This window comes from Nicotiana tabacum, chromosome 3, assembly GCF_000715075.1.
Source record: "Nicotiana tabacum cultivar K326 chromosome 3, ASM71507v2, whole genome shotgun sequence".
Lineage (NCBI taxonomy): Eukaryota > Viridiplantae > Streptophyta > Magnoliopsida > Solanales > Solanaceae > Nicotiana > Nicotiana tabacum.
In genome coordinates, this window is record NC_134082.1 from 177,564,304 (window position 1) to 177,577,266 (window position 12,963).

Consider the following 12,963-nt stretch of genomic DNA (forward strand, 5'->3'; position numbering starts at 1 on the left):
TTGACTTTAATAAAAGACTAGAATTTAATAAACAAGGTTCATGAATCAGCAACGAGAGAAAAGCAAGGTACCAATTTTGACCACTCCTTGCTTTGCCTTCTTGTCGTATGGACAGGGCTACACATTTGTTCTATATGTAATGGTAATTATTAATGTGGACGAAGAACATTCTTATTATCACGTGGTTTGAACAATAGTTCTAGAAATTGACATTCAAATGACTACTTTTCATTTGTTGGAATGACGTGTATTCGATTTTGACATTTTATAGGACAATAATTTTATGAATGCAATAGTCAAATAATTACGAAAACCCCAAAGGAAAATCGAATTAGCCTGACTTTATTCAAGGACTATTATTCACAATTGCAAGTAATTGAGTCCAATTCGTGAAGCACATATCATTAGGAAATAGTTGGAGTTTTTGTGTACGCTACTTTCATTAATAGCACATTATTAAAAACATAATACAAAAGATTAGCATTAATTAATGATTAACAAATATGGCAATAAAATATTTATACATATAACATATTTAATTCAATTCAAATCAGTAAGAACCAAGCTGCTTAAAAAGGCAGTCCTAGTATTTAATATTCTCCATACCATAACATATTTTATATTTTCATTAGAAACCAATCCATTCCGTAACAGATTTTTTTCTTTCCATACATGAACCTTTTTATATAATGTAATGTAGCAAAATTATATATCTTTATATTCTGATGAAATAAAATATATATATATATTATGAAAAAAATATAATGTATATTTGTGGTATATATACATTATAAATCATGTATTCTTTAGAAAAATTCATGTATATATGCATATGTTGTTTATATACGTCTTTATATTTAAATATATATCATCGATTCATTCCATAATAAATTTTTTCCTTTTTATACATGGATCTTTTTATACAACTTAATCCTAGCAAAATTATATATCTGTATATTCGAATGAAATAAAATACATATATTTCGTGAAAAAAAAAATATAATGTATATTTGTGGTATATTATAAATTATGTATTTTTTTAGGAAAAATCATGTATATATGCATATGTTATTTATATACTTATTTATATTTAAATAGATATTATTAATATGCCATTTATATTTTTCAATAATATAACATGCATATTTGTATAAAAATAGTATATGTGACATATTTTTTTCTTCTATAAACATATTAGAGGCATGTTAATATTTTAGATAAAATTTTATGTAAGGTATATGCTAGCGATATACTTTGAATAATTTTAAAATATATGCTAGCGATATACTTTGAATAATATCAATATAATAATGTATTATGATGTATATATATAAGTTATATATGTGATATAAATACATATAAAAAATATATATGACATATTGATGAAATATTTACATTGTAAATTATCATGATATAATATACTTGAAATATATTAAAGGTATATTTTGATATAAAATAAAATGTACAGAAAAAAGTTTAAAATTCAAAAAAGAAAAAAAAATACTAAAATTCTCGTTGTGCAGAGGGAATTATTTTTGAGATATTCTACTTTCAGAATCTTTGATATATTTGGGTAAGCGTTATTTATGGAAGAGAAAAAAGAAATTATGGAAGAATGAGGGAAAATAAAATGTAGTAAAAAATGTATTAATGTAGCGGGATCCCTTAGTTAATGGAGTTATCAACGTGAAAGCGCTAAAAAGGTAAAAAACAAATGTGATGTTTTTGAAATAAATAAAGTCTACTATCATTTATGAGAATAATTTTTAAAAAGGGAGCAAGTGTGTAAAAATCTCAATCTGTTATGGATTCAAATCAGGAAATGGGCTTGGAGGATCAAGAAGTTGGCCTTGGGCCTAAGTGTAATCATAGAGGCAGCAATTGGGCCAGTCAGCCTAATAGAAGGCTAGCTGATTTTTGTGTTGGTGAGTTTAATCAGGGAATTTTTACCTTCTATAGCAAAGGTTGATACCTTATTTATTTTAAATAAATACCCTTTTAAAAAATTATATTCCATAGCTATCTTTTGATTTTTATAGCCAAATATCTATTTATGGTCACCTCCTACTCTTAAGCCATAAAATACACCTTGTATTATTTTTCTCTCTCATTCTTTCAGATTTTTCTCCACCCTCTCTCTCTCTCAACTCCAGTCTTTCTCCATGAATACAACCACAATTCTCCCAAATACAGATCGAAATGGGAAGCTTTGACTCTCAATCTGAAATTTATATTACCAAGTCTCCCTTACACAGAACGAAAGAGCCAACACTTTTTCCCCCAAGGTTTGTGAAACTTTCTCAATAAATATCCCTACGATCTACCACAGCAGCCCAAATTTCATTGTCCAAAAATTTGGCCCATTGTAGCACGAGAAACAAAACTCTATATAAATCTCCATCTTCCTTTTCTCTTCGTCGTTCTAGGGTTTTGCCCAATATGGGGTTTTCCGTCCCAATCCACAAGCGTCATTCAAATTTAATTGTAAAGAATAGGTTTTTTGAAACGCACGTGAGGGTATTATGGTAACAGGAACAGTGGCGTTTCGAGTCAGAATCGCGGCCCTCTCGAGACGAGACGACTTTAGGGTTGTTCTTGAACAAAGACGACGGAGTTTGGGGCTGAGCAACTTGAATTTTCTGTTAATATATTTCAATGTATCTCGTTATATTTCCATGTAATTCATTGTCTTTTTTTCAATTGTATTTCAATGTATCTCGTTGTATTCCATATATTTCATTGTATTCACTGTCTCGTTGTATTCCATGAATGTATTCATATACTTTTTAATTAATATAATTTATGTATTCAGATGTATATATGTATTCAAATTGCTCTGCTTTTCTTGTATTTATCGGCTGGAAAAAATATTCAGCATATTTTCTTTGAAGATTGCTATATTTTTGGGGTGTTTTTTCGTTGAAAATCTTTTTTATAACTGGAAATACATGTGTGTTATAATTGAGTTTGTTGAGTTATATTAGAAGTTTATTATGTTAATTGATTCACTTTCCGTTTACAAACAACTGAATAGACCATGAATTGCGCTATTTATGTTACTGTATTTACAAATACATATCGTGAATACAGTCGAATACAATAATCTGTCTAGCTGTAATCTCCTTGTTTCACGCCTAGAAATGCTACTATATTCATGAATACAGTAGCTTAAATACATCGAATACACTCTAAAAAAACCTTAAAACATAGCTACAGGAAGTAATATAGTAAATTATAGCTACAACTAGCTAATAACTACTAAAACATAGTGGTTTCTAAAAGTTTTCTTTAATGAGTTATCTCTTCTGTGTTTCTTATTGGCTATTCTTTCTAACATCTGAACTAGTCCTAATATTCTAAAGATCTAGAGAATCCTTCAAGAAGTTTAAAAGGCATGTATACGTATTGGAAAGAGCAAAACTCAGAGAGTTATAAATTATACCCCTACGTTTCAGTTTACGTGAACGTGTTTGAATGGGCACGGAATTTAAGAAAAAATGAAGATTTTTGAAATTTGTAGTCCTAAACAAGTCAAAAAGGGACCCAGAGTATTTGTATGGTTATAAAAGCTTCTTGTTAAGGGTAAATTATAAGTTTAAGTTAAATTATTTCTAAATTTAGAAAGGGGTTATTCTTTTTGGAATGGATCAAAAAGGAAATAGATTCACATAAACTGTAACAGAGGTAGTAATACTGTAAGAACGGCAAACACTACTATATACTTTTATCTGCTTTTCTATCTTCAAAGAATAACATGACTTATGGGAAAGAATTACAAATGGATCATAGTACCTTAGAAAATTGAAACTACCTTTTTAATCCATCGAGTTTGTATAATCTCTACCTTAGAAACAAATGTAAAATGTACTAAAATCTCTTGGAGGTTGAATCATCTCTACTCTCCAAGTCCCTTTGCCTAGGTTCACCTTCAAGAATGGAAAAAAATAAATAGTTAGATACATATGGCTAAATTATCGGAGGTGTTAAATAAGCTTTTATTAACCCAGCTGTGTTCATAAGAAACGAAAAAAGTACTAGTAGTTTTATATATAGTAGTAATATTAAAGTAGTTGAACATTTACCTGGTAAATTGCTGTGGTTATAGTTAGTGAAATGATCTTGAAAATCTCCAGCTCTTCTGTTATTTCCATCTGCAATATTTTGTACTGCAGAAGGCAAGGGAATTGTTACTTCACAATGTCTTCCACCAATAGTATCTCTCAACATTGTCTTAGCATTATCAGTCCATTGATCAGCAAAAGAAGCAGAACTACTACTTGACATTATTGCACCACGTCTTCCAATTGCGCTACTAATTGGTCCAATTCCCCTTCCTCGTACATGTCTACTTGCAGTTGAACTTGGACTCACCAATTGATGATCACCACATTCTTTTCTTCTTCTTCCTCTATTAATTCCTTGCCCTAAATCTATATTGTTATATGCACATCTTTGTTGGTGTAATTGAACATGACCATTGTAATTAGTTAGATGAGACATTCCTCTTCCTTCAGCTTGTAGAATCCTGCTTGGATTTTGAAACTGAACTCCTTGAAACCCTTGTCTTGGGATTAAACTATTTTGCCTAATTTGTTCAATTGGATTATTAAAATGGCTAGGAAAAGCCCCATACCCTTGTAACAGGGTACCATAATTAGGTGCAGTTGAGTTCAACAAATAATATTCCTGATCACTAAGCGTGGAAATGGTACTGATTTGTCTTCGTGCCACCATCTGATCCAAATACCTTATTTCTGACGCTGTTGGCGGACGGCGTACATCTGGCAATTGTACAATTTGCAGCTCTTTATTCCTCTTTTCCTCCATAAGCTCTTTAAGCTGTTGTTCCAACTTCTTGTATTCCCCTAATGGCCCGTGAACTGGATCTTCCTGCCATCCATCAGAGGCATAACTATAGTGTTAAGCTAAAACAGAAGAAGCGGATGCAACCAACATTCAATGGATTAACTAAACTCATTATTTTCGACAGATTTATACGTGACCCCACTAAGATTTTAACAAAAGTTCAGTGCGATCAGCGCAACGAAACCTTCAAGATTGAACCCATTCTTGAATGACGCCTCTAAATTGAACTGGTTATCTTTTCATAGATTATCGATATATATGTAAGAGATTATAAATATGGTAATAAAGTTGAAACTCATATTTTCAAGAAATTAAAGTGAGAACCATAAACTCATTAAATTTAAAATCGTTACTCCGTTTCTACCTGCCATAACCTTGCTTCCCAGAAGAAGGATTTGATAACTTCATCCTGTTGAGCAACATCATCTAAGCTTTTGATCTTCTTTGTTACATTGGAAATACCAAAAACCTTATGAACCCCAAGAAATTCATCCATCTTAGTTGCTGGAAAGTGTCGCCACATAACGCACTCTCCTTCTATACACTTCTTTCTTTGATGCTTACATGAAGCACATGCAGGACGATTACTACCTGCAGTTTCGTGTGATTCTGCAGCATCAACAGCTGCTGCACCTTCTTCTGCATTATTGTTTGTGTTATCTGACATTCTTGATTCACCGGCAAGGCAAAGAATTGAACAGAGAAGAAAATTGTTGTAAAAAAGATCCGGAAAAAGAAACATTATACTGCTACTGTTGCATTAAGTGTGCATGGCTTTCTGCGTAAGTTATTAAAAGATGAGAGATGAAGAAGGTTGATTCCTTTCTGGGGAGAGCAGAATGCGGAGGCGAAAGAGTACAAATAGGGTTCTGCTAGCGGTTATATAGCTTTCTTGAAAGAAAAAAAAAACAATAATTTAACCCCAAAAAAAAAAGATAAAAAGAATATGTCAAACTCGAGTAAAAGGGCATTTTTGTCATGTGAAGAAGTTCCAGGGTATATATGGATTCATGGTATGTAACTTTATACAATCAATATTTATAGTAATTTATACATAATTACCTTATAAATGACCTAAATAATTAAATTAACTTAAACAAAGAAACTCTTCTTTTCCACAGTTTAGTTACATATTTCCATATACCGGATACAATTGAGAAATTTTACTTTCAGTCTCATATGCCTGTAATATTTGTGTGAGGCCCTTATTTAATGACATTTGTAATTTGTGGGCCCATTTGTTTAACTTTTTCACCTCAATGTCGTTCCTTCAGTTCTTTTCTTTCTCTTTCTTAGTTCTTTTCTTTTTTCTTAACACTTCATCTTCCTCCTCCCAGACCTATTCGATGGGTGTGTGACTCTGAACTTCAGCTTCAATGGACTCTTGTTTATCTTTTTTTTAATTGGGATATTGTGAGTCTCTCTCGCTCACTCCTTGAAGTTTTAAAAAAACTTAACACAGATAAATCTCCATGACATTCAAGAGTGAGAAAGAGAGACAACCCCTTTCATTACCGCTTGTCAAGTCAAATTGTTACAGATTTTTTTCCAGAAAGAGAAGATATTTGCTGAGAAAAAAACCTGATTTTTTACTTTAATTAGCTCTCCGTAAAATTGAAATCAACAAAACATTGTTCTGTATACTCTACCAATCTTATTTGAAAATTTTACAAAAGTATTCTTTTATGTCTTTTCATCATTTTCATAGAGAAAAAAAAGAGAAAAGAGAACAGATGATTTTGAGCCAAAAAAGAGAGGAGAAAGGAAGTAAAATAAAGATTATAGGGGTTATATTTGCTTTTTATTGGGTTTCATGGACAGTGCTAAAGCTTAGTTATATGTCAATGTTAATGGTGCTTTTTTTTTCTTTATGATTCTTTTTTTTTAAAAGTATTTTATGAGCTTAACTTTTGAGTGTCTTTGACAAATGGCTAATTGCGTGAGAGAAAAAAAATCAGAGAACGAATTAATAACATTTAATTCTGGTAAATGGAGAGGAATTGCAGAGATTTGGAAGAGGAGAGAATAATAGGGCAAGAGATGGAGTTGGCCAATTTTTGCTAAAAGGTGGGACCCAAAAATCCACTTGGCAAAGTTCTAAAAGAGTCATGCAAGTTGTGTCTGTCACATAATATCTCATGCAAAATAAACACTACTAGAAAATGGCATATTCCCAACGGCCAAAACGGTCGGAATTCGATCGAAAATCACGTATTTTTAATTACTTTCCGATCGAAATTGGTCCGTCAGAAAAAAGTTGGTTGGAAAACAATTTCCAACCAAATTTGTCGGTGATTTCTGACCAATGTAGTCGCAAATTTCAACCAAATAATTCTCGTTTTCAACTAAAGTGGTCGGAATTTACCGACTAAATCGGTCGTAATAATACAATTAAAATTAATAATTAAAAATTAAATTTTATTTAATTTCCGAAGGAATCCGTCGAAAACTACTGAATATTAATTTTTTTAAAAATTTCTGACCGAATCAGTCGGAAATTAATAATTAAAAATTAAATTTTATTTAAATTCCGACGAAATCCGTCGAAAATTTCTGAATATTAATTTTTTTTTTAAAATTTCCGACCGAATCAGTCGGAAATCTGGGAATTTATGGTTAAATCTGGGCAGTTGTCCGATCGTTCCCGTCGGAATTTTGTATAAAACTGGGCAAAATTCTGCCCGATTTCGAGCTACACTACCTGTCAAACTATTACAAACAAAAAAATACCAACCAACAATACATTAACAACAATCTAAACCAACGATACATTAATACAATAATACGAACCAATAATACATTAACAAAATCTAAACCAACAATGCCAACCATTAACACAACTTAAACCAACAATACCAACCTTTAAACTTAACAATTTTGGGCATAAAAATATCCAAATAGTAGTCCACATTCAAGTCTAAAAGCAATACATAAAGTTGTCTCTCGCAATCAAGTTTACCAATCAACGAAAACATCACAACTAAACTACTACACATCGATTCAGTTTGTTCATCCTCATCATCAGATAAATCATGCCCATGTTTACGCATGAATTTCTGCATCTTAACAAATGTTCCATATTTGGAGTCCAATTGTTGCTTCAATTCACGAATTTCCTTTCTCATATCTTCCATCTGTTCTTGATTTTGAGGAGACGAAGAATTGGCTAAGAGTGAGTTTGGATGACCTATAGGTCGATGTACTCCTAGTCTGTAGACTCTGCCTTTGTTTGCTCCACCTGCTGCCTCTCTCCACAATGAAGTCATATCATCAAGTGTTGGTTGAGTTGAAGGAGGCTGAGTTTGTTGCCATTCTTCCAACCTTTTATGATAATCTTCCTGAAATGAAAAACATAACTATTATGTAAACAAACTAATATTAATAAACTATAAATAATTTTGAGCCTTAGCAATAAATTCAGCAACCCCTTCAATAAATTCATCCATCAACCCCGCACGATTAGGATGATTCCTATTATACATCCATCTACGATGCACAAATTCCATCTACATAAATAGAAATCTATAAATGAGATATTTAAAGTAATTTGATTTATTTAAACTAGTTATTTAACACTCGAAATCTCACATTAATCCCTATTCTAAATAATATAAGTCTTTAAATATACTAATTAAATTTGAATAGCTTCTTAAATGTTCATATAATCCAAATTAATTAATGATTTCTCAAACAAAAGAAATAGTCTTAGCTAACAATTATTTAAACTATTTCAACATATAAAAAAAATTAAAGAACTCAAATAGAATAAAACTATGGAGTAGTCATGCACATATGTTAATCTTTCTCTTCTTGTGGCTAATTTATAATTTAGAAACAAGGAAAATATAGTCCACTCTAAAATCTAAAAAGCTAAACACATCACTCTTTCTCAAAATAGAATAAAGCATTATTATTGTTTTTTTAAAAACATTTTTTAATATTGGCAAACAATCACTCTTTATGAAACTATTAAATTTATTTATGATATTTACTATTATTATTTAGTAAAAAAATTATTTACAACACATGAAAACTTTCGACTTATTTTGGAAATTAGTGATAGAAGATAATACTATCAACTTAAACCTTCTCATGTTTTACTGAGTTGGGAGTAAATGATTTGTTCAATGGGTTTTGTTAATTTTTCTTTAATCGGTGTCACACCTCTTTTTTACTACCCCCGAAAGGGTATATAAGAGAATTTTTTTTTCAATTTAAGTGACAATCAAAACAGGATTATTATTTAAGATTAGAGTCGCCACTTGAGATAATTTATGGTGTCCAAGTCACCGGTAAAAATCCCGAATTGAGAAAGTTGACTCTATTTACGGTTCACGAACACAGAAATTCGGGTAAGAAATTTTGTTAACCCGGGAGAAGGTGTTAGGCATTCCCGAGTTCTGTGGTTCTAGCACGGTCGCTTTGATCATATTTGGCTTAATCAAATTGTTTAATTACTTATTTTTAGAACCTATGTGCATTTGCCTCTTTTAATTAAGAAATTATTTTGAAACAGGGTCACGCGTACGTGTACCCATTTGTTTGGCGCATCAAAAATCATGTAACGCGAACGTGTCCACAATTAATAACGCTTTATTATTATTAAAAAAGTTTGGCCGAAGTTGTGCGAATGCAAACCCCGATTTTATTTTTTAGATTGTAATTTTGTTACGCGAACGTGAACACAATCACGATGGTATATTAAACGTGCCTAAAGCAAGCTACGAATATTCATTGAGAAACCATAATTATGTCACGCGAACGTGTACATAATCACGGTAATAAATTCAAAACGTGCCTAAAGGTTCGCCTACCGGATGTTGACAGCCTAGCATGTTCATAGCGGTCAAAGTAGTAGAACGAAACAATTAGCACTTAATGTCCAACCTCCACAGCCAATTCGGTAATTTTCACTATTTGTTCTTAGACTTTCTCTTGTTTGCAATATCACATAGACTGTTGATTGTGTTCCCTTAATACTTAATTAATTTACTACAAATAACTAATTAAACACAGTGATAGGAAATACAACACTTAAAGGAGAACGTTGACTTGAAATACTACAAAATCACGGAAAAGACAAAGAAAGAAAAGTCGAAAAACTAACAGTAAAGAATGTAAAGACTAAAAGAGTTTTCAAACCATCTCAATAATTACTAAAGTTCTGAAAATCTAAAAAAAAACACTACTGCCAATATGAACTAAAAGTAAGTCTATGAGATTAAATCCTTTTTCCAAAAAATATGACGTTTGAATTTGAAATATAAGGTTCATGGAGAATATATCTATTTGAGCACAAATTTTCCATATGGCTTTCGGATTATTTCCTTCACTTTTAATTACTTGATGAGCTACTATGTTCTTATAACTCTAGACCAATCAAACTAAGCATCATGTTCACTAACTATCTAATGTAATAGTCTAAATTCAATTCACTATGCAACTGAAAGCATGAACCAAGTATAAATTAAAATAATAAATGAGATATAAGATATGCTAATACAGAAGCAAATTAATCTAAAGCATTCACCAAACCAATAAAAAAGAAATAGATAAAAGTGAGCATGAGAAATTGGACCTTCACAGAAGAATAATTTTTCTTTAGTACTCACGAATTGCAACCTTCCAAACTTTGAGTTACACTGCAAAAGCATGTAAAAATTGGCTTTGAAATCATCAGCCGCAACCGAAGCTACGGACGGAAATCGACGACCAGAAACAGCTCGAATTGAACTCCAAACCTCAATTGATCTCCATTTTTGGACACCAAAATCGAAATAAAAGGAAGGCAGAATTATATTATTCTTTTTATATTTTTTGATTTTGGAACCTAAAACAAAATTAAAAAAAAAAAAAAAAAGGGAATGAGAAGAAGCCCCTTTTCCGTGAAACCCCTTATTTTTTTTGCCTCCATTTCTGTTCTATATCATTAATAAGAATGAATGTTGCCCACCTAAAACCGTGTCCACTCACTCTCGCTTTGCTACTGTTCCCCTCTTTTCTGTGTGTATGTGCGTGTGGCTTTCTTTTTTGTCCGTGTGTGGCTGCTGATGTGAGAACATGACTTTTGCTCTATGAGAACCACTCCCAAAAATTTAAAATAAAATAGTTTTGTGTTATTTGCAGTTGTTGCGAATTTTGTGTTATTTTTCTGGTATTGTTTGCATTCGTTCGTGCCTGTTTATTTGTTAAATTAAGAATAAAATACCAAAAATATGGCATTTGCATTTAGGATTTGATTTTTGCAATTGTTTAGTTAATCAAGAAAATTGGTGTTTTGCCAAAAATGAGAAATCACAAAAATAATGTACTTTGCATTTTTTTAGCATTTAAGGTCTAGTTGTATGATTTTATTTTAAATTGGTACTTAATCATGTGTGATAATTATTATTAAGAGCTAATTAGCATTTTAATAAGTTAATTTGGTTTATAATTTAACTTAGAATTTTAGTTTTAATAATTAGAAAAAGAGAAAAAAAAGAGAAGAAGAAGAAAAAACAAAAATAGGAAGGAAAATCGGATTGTGCTCAAATCCCTGACCCAATGGCATGTCCCAAACCCGGTCCAGGCAGCTCCTCTCACAGGACGATGAAACGACGTAGTATAGGAGCCAAACTACGTCGTTTCAATGGCAAAAATCTCAGCCATTCAACCAAACCACATCTAACGGTCACAGATCAATTCCCGTATCCAAGAACCGAACTGATCACGCCCAACTATGCCTTATAAAAAGGACAATGCGGACGTTGCAAATATAACCTGAGTATTCTGCCCAGAGTCGAATCCACAGAGAATTAACCTATCAATCACTATCTTTAGAACTACTAAACTCTTGAGAACCAATTTCCCCAAACGTTTGAATCACAGTTGATGGTGTCTTCAATAACTAAAATTGCACGTAAATAAACAGCTGTAAACTAAGGATGCTAAGGTTGTAAACAATAATGAGAAGACGCTAAGGTAATGACTTCCCCTATTGATGGAATCCCTTCTGTTTATGCTTCATACAAATTTCCCAACACACCTCTATCAATCATGAACACTTTTATTACCGTAAATCTCTCCCGAGTAATCACAGTAATATACTATTGCACTCTCCCGAGATACACTAGCTAGCTTTAATTAACACAGTTCACTTAAGATTGCACCCAAGGCTTCGTTATCCCTAATCCCGCCTTTAAACCCGCAGTTATAGATCCCTATTATACTTTGGGAGTGGTATTGTTCAACAATAACCTAAATATGCATTCTCTCCCGAGTTATGCACACTAAATAGGCACAGCTAATTGAGGATCCTGTCAATTAACTACAACATACACAAAGTTGAACAAATAAAGATTGAGACTAGCAATTTGTATTCACATAAACAAGAAGTTCATCCCCAAATAGGTTCCATCAAAACCATAGACAAAAGATTTAGCTACTCATAACTATGGGTAAATAAACTAAAACAATATTCATCATAAAACTTGCAAGAAAAATAAAGAGAAGAAGAAACCAAGATGTTTTGGGTGATCTCTCACACTTGTTTTTCTTCCAAAAATACTCTCCAAAACAATACATCCTCTCTTGGGCGGAGTCTAGTGTTTAAAATAGGGTTTTGGGCTAAAAATCCCGTGTTTTGCACTTTAGTCCCTGAAATTTCCGCCTCCTGCCACGGTTCTACCGTGGTCGCAGTCAAACCGCGGCCAAACATGGCCTCTGATTCTTCAATTGTCTGCGTTTGTACTCTGATGCGGTTCTACCGGGGTCGCGGTGAAACCGCGATTTTTCATCCTGTTCCGTTTGGAATTTGGAAAAAATGCAAAACATAAAAGTTGTAGCCCTTTGAGTTATCTTCCAACCATATATTATGGAGCCAAAATGGAGTTCTGAGTAAAACGTTATGTGCATTTTACTAGACAGTGTGCAATATGCCTCATCGAGTCTTCGTTTGTTCTCAACTATCAAATTTGACCCCCGAACACGATCCCAGCTTAATTCCTTGAGCTTTTACTCAGATTTCAAAGCTTAAAATCACTTAAATTCATTCCATAACATCTATATAGCTCGGAATCACACCTACAAGGCATAAAACACATAATTAGTGCAAAACAC

General features: G+C 32.1%; 1 long non-coding RNA gene across 1 annotated transcript; it reads right to left on the minus strand.

Moving 5' to 3' along the window:
* Nucleotides 1–7,756: 7,756 nt before the first annotated feature.
* On the minus strand, nt 7,757–10,763 carry LOC107807969 (uncharacterized). Its single transcript, XR_001653035.2, has 2 exons — nt 10,445–10,763; nt 7,757–8,204 (listed from the first exon to the last, which is right to left on the minus strand). It is a non-coding gene; the product is annotated as an uncharacterized LOC107807969 (long non-coding RNA).
* Between the last annotated feature and the right edge of the window lie 2,200 nt (nt 10,764–12,963).